The sequence below is a fragment of the Geospiza fortis genome, unplaced genomic scaffold, assembly GCF_000277835.1.
Source record: "Geospiza fortis unplaced genomic scaffold, GeoFor_1.0 scaffold104, whole genome shotgun sequence".
NCBI lineage: Eukaryota > Metazoa > Chordata > Aves > Passeriformes > Thraupidae > Geospiza > Geospiza fortis.
The window spans coordinates 3198995-3207537 of record NW_005054325.1 but is presented as its reverse complement, the minus strand read 5'-3'; positions in this window follow the sequence as shown (position 1 = coordinate 3207537).

The following is an 8543-nucleotide window of genomic DNA, read 5'->3' as shown; positions in this document are numbered from 1 at the left end:
GCTTTCCTGAGGCAGCACAAGCAGTCTCTCATTGAGACTATATATTGTATCTTCTTAGTCATGGAATACAGAGGTAAATTCAACTTTTATCAGACAGACATTGTTATTACACTTATTTCATGCATAGCAAGTAACCTTTATCAAGACTGGGACTCTTCCAGCTGCTGGCCTTCAGTGTACAGTTTGTATTTTAGTCCTTATTAAAACTAGGATAGGCTTTGAAAAATGTTAGCAGCGTAGTGCATTGGGTTTGCACAGCCAGACTTCAGTACTGAGGCAGAAGCTAAAGGACTGCCTCCTGTGAGAAGCTGCCAGAAGCTTCCTCTGTGTACAGCAGAGCCAATGCCAGCCAGCTCCAGGACAGACCTACTGCTGGCCAGGGCTGGGCTGATCAGGAATGAGGTGATAACATATTTTAGAAGAAAAAAAGTTATTGTGCAGATGTAATTGTGGCCAAGAAGAGCAGAGTGAGAACATGGGAAAGGAGTGACTCCACAGACAACAAAGATGCTGAAGAAGGACGGGGAGGAGGTGCTGCAGGTACTGGAGCTGAGATTTCTCTGCAATTCCCGGTGCTGACCATGGTGGAGCAGCTGCAGCCCATGAAGGTCCATGGGGATGCAGAGATCCACCCACAGCTCCTGGAAGAGACCCACTCTGGGGCATGTGGATGCCTGGGAGGAGGCTGTGACCCCGTGGGTGGCCTGTGCTGGAGCAGGGACCTACAACCCTGTGGAGAGAGAAACCATACTGGAGTAGGTTTCCTGGTAGGACTTTTAACCCTGTGGGGGACACATGTTGGAACAGGCTGTGCTTGAAGGACTGTACCCCATGGAAGAGTGACCCATGTTGCAGCAGTTCCAGGAGAACCATTGCTTGTGAGATGGACTCAAGCTGAAGAAGTTCATGGAGAACTGAGGAACCCCATGCTGGGACAAGGGAAGGAGTCTTCTCCCTGAACGACAGGAGAAACCACATGATAAACTGCTCATAACCTCCCTACCATGTCTCCTTGCACCACTGGAGTAGGAGGTAAAGCTTGGGAAAGAAGAACTGGGGGGGAATGTGTTTTTAAGATTTAATTAACTTCTCATTATCCTGCTCTGATTTTGTTAGCAATAAATTCAATTAATATCCCAAATTTGAGTACGCTTTGCCTTGATGGTATTTAGCACGTGATCTCTTCTGGGCCTTGTCTCAATACTGAACCCTAAATTATATTTTCTCTCCCATGTCCACTTGTGAAGGAGAGTGATAGAGCAGTTTTGATGGGTGCGTGGCGTCCAACCAGGGTCAACCCACTACAGTGATTTTGGTGCCAAAACCCAGGGTCATGAAGATTTTGAGAGAAGAGTAGTAACAGGGAGAAGTAACAGGCAAAAGAAGTACTGAACAATGTTAGAGACTGGAATGATCGTGATGAGTTTTTGTTGTAATTATGGTGAAGGGACAAGGGGTGGGTTTTGTGTAAATTGATTTTGCGGTGATATTTTGTTCTTTGTGTAGGGGATTTTTGTTTTGTTTTATTTGCTCGATTTTGTTGCGGTGAGTGGAGACTGTGATGAATGTGGATTTTAATGATAGTGCTTAAATATGTGAAACACAGGTGAGGGGTGAAAGCTGGTAAATTATTTGTGTAAATAGTGACAAAAGAGAAATAAAGTGATAAATAAGACTGAATAGCTACCGTTTTCTGAATATGGATCTAGTCCTGAAAGTATTCTATATTAGTCAAAGGCACTAATTTTTTAATAACTCACAAATAGAATAGGATTGTAGCTTTCCACATGAGGTTTTATTTGAAAAATTTGAAAGCAGTGGCAGTGTTGAGACTGATAATCATATTGACCTAAAGGATCAAAAAGGCAATTGTAGAGGTTATAGGCAAAGGAACAAAGAACAGTAATAGAGGTCACAGGCAAATGGAAAACCAGACAGTTAGTTTATCTCATGTCTATATTTGCTATGCTGGTTTTACCAGAGCTGTATAGTATTTCTTAGGTGACCTTGATATTTCTTGCAAAAACAAATTCTATTCCATGATCCTGCAGAATGGCAGGTGTATGTCCACATTTCTGCCATACTTATTTCTGTGTGGAAAGGGTCAAACTCATCAGACCTAAAGATACAGTAGGTCAGTACTTACACATGCCAAAATCACAGCAGGGAGGCTGGGTTGGTTTGCTGGATCTGTGGCAGGAGAACGTGGCACTCTGCAGGGTAAACAAGCCTGGTTTTGCTGGTGTGGGTGGAACTGCAGTGCAGTCTCGTGTTTGGAGGAGGCTTTCCCTGCTTGCATGGCCTCTGACAGGATAGTGGAGTCTGTCCTTCCTCCCCTTCCCTTTCCTCAGCTCTTCACTTACTCCTTCCTTCATCTGGCTCTTTCCAGTTGTCCCAAAAAGCAGCAGACCCCTCTGGCTGCACAAGCTTCCTGTGCCCTGGTCCTTGGTGGCACTGAGAATGTCCAGAGCCAGGAGAGCAGGAGCAGCTTTGCACTCTGTGGGCTGGTTCTTTCTCCTGTCCCTTTGTGCCTGTGGGGAAGTGTCTGCTGTCTCATAGACTTTTTTTTTCCTTTTTTTTCTTTTTTTTTTTTGAGGGCTGCAGACAGTGTAACCGCACCCACATGAAGCGGAAGCACGTTTTTTTTGTAGGACTGGCTATGGTTGCAGAGATGGGGAAGTCCCAGATTAGATTTTGTGCTGGCCACAAAAACCTCTGTCTGTATATCTATCCAGCCATATTATGAAAGCACAGAGATATATTATTATGCTACAAAGAGGTTTTTCATATGAAAACAAGGTGCACAAAGCCCTTCTTAAACAAGGCCAAGATTGTAAATAGGATTAAAATCTTTTTCCTGGAATTGTCCTCTATATTTGCTATATGAGGGAATTCAGAACAAGGATTTTGTAGTTTCTATGCTTCTCAAATATTCAGGTGACTGCTCAAGAAGTTTTATGAACCAAAGAGTTCATATTGACAATAACTCTAGCCCAGCACCTTTGTCAATGTTGTGGGACGATTTCTTAAATCACAAAATGGTGAGCTAAAAAGGCTGACATTTTTACTATAAACCAAAGAGGAAGAAAATTAATTAAATCAGTTGAAAAACAACTAGAAATGACTTGAACATTGTTTGGGGGTGGGAAGAATGGATATTATCAAACACTATTTTCAGAATGTTAGGCTCAAACATTCAAAACAAATTGCCATACTTTTCTTTCAATTTTGAAGGTGAAGGTATATACATTAGATAATCTCTATACATTATCTAATTTTGTGGCTATGTTGAAACTTAATATTTGTCAAGCAAATCAAAATGTTCAGGAAGGAATAAGTCCAAGTTAATGATTTAAAACTTTCAGGTTGAAGAAGGTAGGGATGAAAAAGAGTTCCCCAAACTTAGTCTTATTTTGTTGAAATAATTTATTTAAGTGATACGCATATACAGAGTAAATGGGAACAAGAATATGGAAAAGTGATGATTTTGACCTCATCTAGTAAGAATAGTATAAAATGGACCTGTTTATTTGTTCAGCTTGCTATGGAGATCTCATTGTTCATAACAAAAATTTTCAATTGTGAGGAATAGAAACTGCACTAGCAATCATCATGTACGAACATATTGCTAAACTAAACACTTTTTTGAATTTGCTTGGGAATTATCTGTTTCTCTAGGGACTCTTGTACAAGATCTATTTGTAAAACCATAGGCTCTGGAGGAAAAAGTGAAAGAAGGAGTGAGAATGGAGCCAGGTCTGTGCCTGATTATTGATTTGCCAAATAAGAAGAGTGGGTTTGGACAAAAAACTCCAATACCCCCCCCCATCCCCCCAAAATCCCAGCAAAATAAAATATAAATGGAGGTGAAAAAGAGGCTTTGGTGTATACATCTAAAAAAAGAAAAGTTATGTTTATGAGGTCTACAAGCCAAGACTTTTCTTGGCTTGATCAAAATGGACATTTGATGGAAGACCTGAGGGGATTTCACTACCCTTTTTCTGGCTTAGGAGAAAACACTAGGAAAATACAGATGGTTGCAAATCAGTAACAAATTGTATTTTCTTTCTCCAGAGTGCAGATGTTATGAAGAACCTTTATGTGATTTTTTAAAAAAGCTGGAAAGCTCGTGGTTTTCTACTCTTTTGAAATAATATAGTTGGGGTTGGGTTTTTGGTTTTTGTTTAGTTTTTCCTTCTCCCCAAAAAATAAGCATCCTATGAATTTGCTGGGTATGTATCTACAGAGAAGAGTATATTCATGCCAAAACAATTCTTTCATTTGCAGGTTTGTCTTTCTTGGTCTTTACATTTACAGGAGTGGATTGGCCTATTGATTTGATTCACACTCCTACAAAAGAGAGTAGTGGTGAAATCAGCCTCTGCATATAGAAAAATAAAATGAGAAGCAAAAAATTTTGCTAGGAGATCTGAATTATCCCCTAAGAGACCACATTTTGCTGTACTGCTCCTCTTCCTACACATGTCAACATCCAGAAGCTCACAGTGAAGTCAGAATTTTCAGATGTTCCTGGAGGATGAGTGCTAGTTTGCTTCTCAGGGAAGCAAGGTTAAGCAGCTCTGAACTTTTATTGCAGTTTTTTCTTCTACAGTGAAAGCAAAGGCTGTTACTGTAGCTGTTTTACACTAACCTTTCAATGAATTCTGTGAGTTTAATACTGATGTATTAAAACAGAAAGAACCGAAACCAACTCCCCTCTTCTGGGGTGCTCTGTGGTAATGGGAGTGAGACATAATCAGCAGCCAGCTCCCTGCTGCAGGCTGGGCTGCTCTTCATTTTGATCTGCATGGTAGGTGCTTACAGCAGCTGCACAAAATACAGGGCTTGGGGAGCTCCAACCTTCACATCACTGTTTGGCACTGACTGTGCTTCTAAATGGCCATTGCCCTCAGTGTGGCAGCCAAATGCTGAGTGAGTGCCACAGCCCCAGAAGCCCACCCAGCTGGCAAACTTCAAGCAAATGTATGTTTTCTTGGTAAATGTAATGGAACCTCAACAAGTTAATGTAAGTAATCCCTCAAAGAGATTAAAACAATCCTGTAAGTACATTACCTCTGCAGGAAGGTTTCCTGTCCTGTGCAGCCAGCCCTGCTTTCAGGCCCCCATTTATAAAATTAACTGTACACTAATTTAATGTGGTGGCGAGACATAAAATAAATTTAAAAAATAACTAGAAACTAAAGCCAAACAAATTTTGATTTAAAATTAAGTCAAGACCTTGTTGTTTTTATTTTGTTGTTTTCTATTTTTAACAGCTAGAATTATAGTTGGTTTTGTTCTTAATAAAACCAATGTTTTCTAAAGCATTGTGTCGCACAATGTTTTAGAAAATGGGACACTTTTCTGGAATATGGACAGCCAGGATACATACAGGAGAAACTGGATTATGTTTTCAGTCTCGTTTGCCAAGGAAAAAATTTGACCTTTTATATGATGATTTGATGAACTTTTGTAAACTTAAAAGTCCTGAAATGATGTCTAAAGTTAATTTTGGTGAAACCTTTCCTGGAGGAAGCTTGGGAAGCAGAGTAAAAGTCATATGGAGACAGAAAGAAGTCTGATAGCTGAAAGAATTAAGAAAAATGTGGCTATGCAGTGTGGGAATCAAGGATTTAGAAATTAAACACAGGTAGTACAGGCCAGTTGTTTCTATTATCAGATGAAAGACAAGATCACTGCCATTTGGAAATGTTTAAATATTGGCAGTCCATGAGAAATTTCTTCACTGATGTGATTTTCTTCAAGCCAGATCAGTCATCATGTGGAGCTGTCACTAGATCTGTATTCCAACCCACCCTATATCCACTATGACATTTGAAAACAAAGGCAAAAAAATGAATTAAAGGTAAAGCAGCAGTGCTTTAGTATCATTATTCTTATCTTTAGTTCTTCTTGAATATAGTCCTATGTCAGGCGCTCCACTATTTTTTAAGGGGTGAATGTCAGGCAAAATGGAGTATTGCACTCTGTGTCTTTCTGTTTGCCCCTTTTTCATATTGGCACAATGCTAGCAATAGATTCCCATAATTTCCATGGCATTCCAGGATTTATTAAACTGAACATCGCTGCGACATGAAGTACAAGTACTTTTTGATGTTAGGGTGCAAGGCATCTGGGGCTAAGGATTCAATGTTTATTGGAGATAGATGCTGCCCAAAGACCAAAAAATAAGTTATTTTCTGTGTGCAATATTTATCTCTCCACTTACAGAGCACAGGTATCATTAGGAGAATTTTTTGTCTCATAATTAGAACTGAAAGGCCTATGAACATTATTAGGAGATGCTTCATTCCTCACTTACTGTAAAATTATTTTAATTTCATCCATTCAAGATGTGGATTTTTATGTAATGCTTTTGACTTTTCCAAATAATGTTCTACATTATATAATTTCTACTTCATGTTAATTATCATAAACTGCTCCTTTTTTATTGCCTCTTATGTATTCCTTTTTGCTGCTTAATGCTTCTCTTTACCTGCCCAATGAACCATGAGGGAATTTCAACAAAATTTGGTTGTCTCAATGGCAGATGGCCACTTACCCATCAAATAAGCCCTTCTATAAGACACAAAAGCTTTTATTGAAATGTTTCTGACATTTTTGTCATTTCTGATGATTTTTCTATTTTTCTCCTCCTTGCTCAGTTAGCTCTTCAGAAGATATTTTCAGTGTTGACTCTCCTCTCTTTATGTGTATTGAATGTGATCCATGATTATGGGACTCTAGGCAACTGGCAACCTCTGATCCAATGATTAGTAACTTTTATCACTCATAATGAAGCTATAAGGTAGACACATAATTTGTTTAAATAGCACCAGTACCAGAGAGTTACAGTGTATATGATTATATCTTTTTAGAAGCTTTTGGCCTCCTGCTTCCAAGGGAGGAAAAGAAGGGCACATGGGTGATCATATTTACCTGCCCCATAAACTCCAACTCAGCTGGCAGACCATGGGGCAAGTCAACATCTTCACAAATTCTCAGCAAGTTACACCTTTATGCAACATGCCATTGATGTCTGCCAAAGCCAAAATCCCATGACACAAGGAGCTACTTGTGCAATTTGTGTTTTTCCAGAGAAAGCCACCAAGAGCAGCCCTTTGTAAGATGCTTGCAGGTTGTGCCACAATGCACAATGAGCAAACAACAGGACTGTGTTCCGCTGGATTTGGGAATCATCTGGGAAAGAAATACAGCAAAAAATATATATGTGTTGGCAGAAGAGTACGTGATTGCTGGACTTCACTGTGCCCTGCTAAGAGAGTGTATGTGAAAACCAGAGAAAATAGCGGTGGAAGTAAGGAAAGGTGCAGTCAACATTCCTCTTCCATCATAAAACTAAAGGATTAAGGAAGCAAAAGTGCAGAGGTGGAAAGAGAAACATGGACAAAACAATGATGGAAATAGTGTAGATGGAGAGAATAAAAACCTGTGAAAAGTCAGAAATGGATGGAGGGGAGAAACAGTGCATAGAAAATAATTTAGGAGGAGATTTTTAAAGTGTTATGATAGTTGCTCCAGAGCACTCAATGCAGAAGACCTGAAGAAGGTGAGTGGTAAAGAATGACTACAATGACTACAAGGATGCACTTCTCATGCCAGGCATTACGCTCCATGTATTATCATTTCACCACAGAAATCTGTAATGGAAACCAACAACAACGTACATTGCAGCAGAATGTAGGAGGACAATGCTCAAGAGCAACATAAATCACAGGCAGCAATGCAAGAGCTGGGGGCAGTTTCTCTGGGGCATGAGGATAAAAAGGTTGGTCCTGGGTGGGGAGTTGCAAAATGATTTGAAGAACAAAATTTTGAGGCTGACATCATTGGGTAGGAGGAAATGGTTTAAATGAGTCTCAAAGCTAGGGAAGATTGGGAAGGGGAAAGGAGTTGGAAGAAGGACAAGTTGGGGGTTGTTGGCATGAAATGAACATGAACTGAAGGAAAATAGGAAGAGTCATGGTGAGCAGGGACTGTAGAATCTGTCAACAGGACAACTTAACCAAAGGCTAAATAGTGTGCCCTTCCATTCTCTTCTCCCTACTGAAAAAAACCTCGCATCTCAAGATCATCCTCTGTTATCTGACTTTGAAAAACTAGCCCTACCATATCGGGTGTGGGCTGCTATTAACTACCATTTCCTAGCAACTTTTCCAAGGTTCCGCTTGTTTCTAAGGCAAAAAAATCCCAACCCAAACCAAAACAAGCAAAAAACCCTCCCAACAACCCAACCAAATCAACACAAAAACAAACAAACCAACCAGAAAGAGAAAAGAAAATAAAGTAAGCAGCACTGGGGACATATTTCAGGCCTTCTAGGCAAGGTTCTGAGGGCTGGAGCCTCTGGCACCCACGTCCACTGTGCACACGGAGGGCACAAACTCTCCAGACCCCCACGCGTGCTGCGGACGCCCACGCACCCTTCGGGCCGCCCTTCCACGGGCACACCCTGGGACAGACAATGAGCAGCGGGTCCGTGTCGTGGCCCCCCCACCCGGCGACACCTCCCGGCCGCGCTC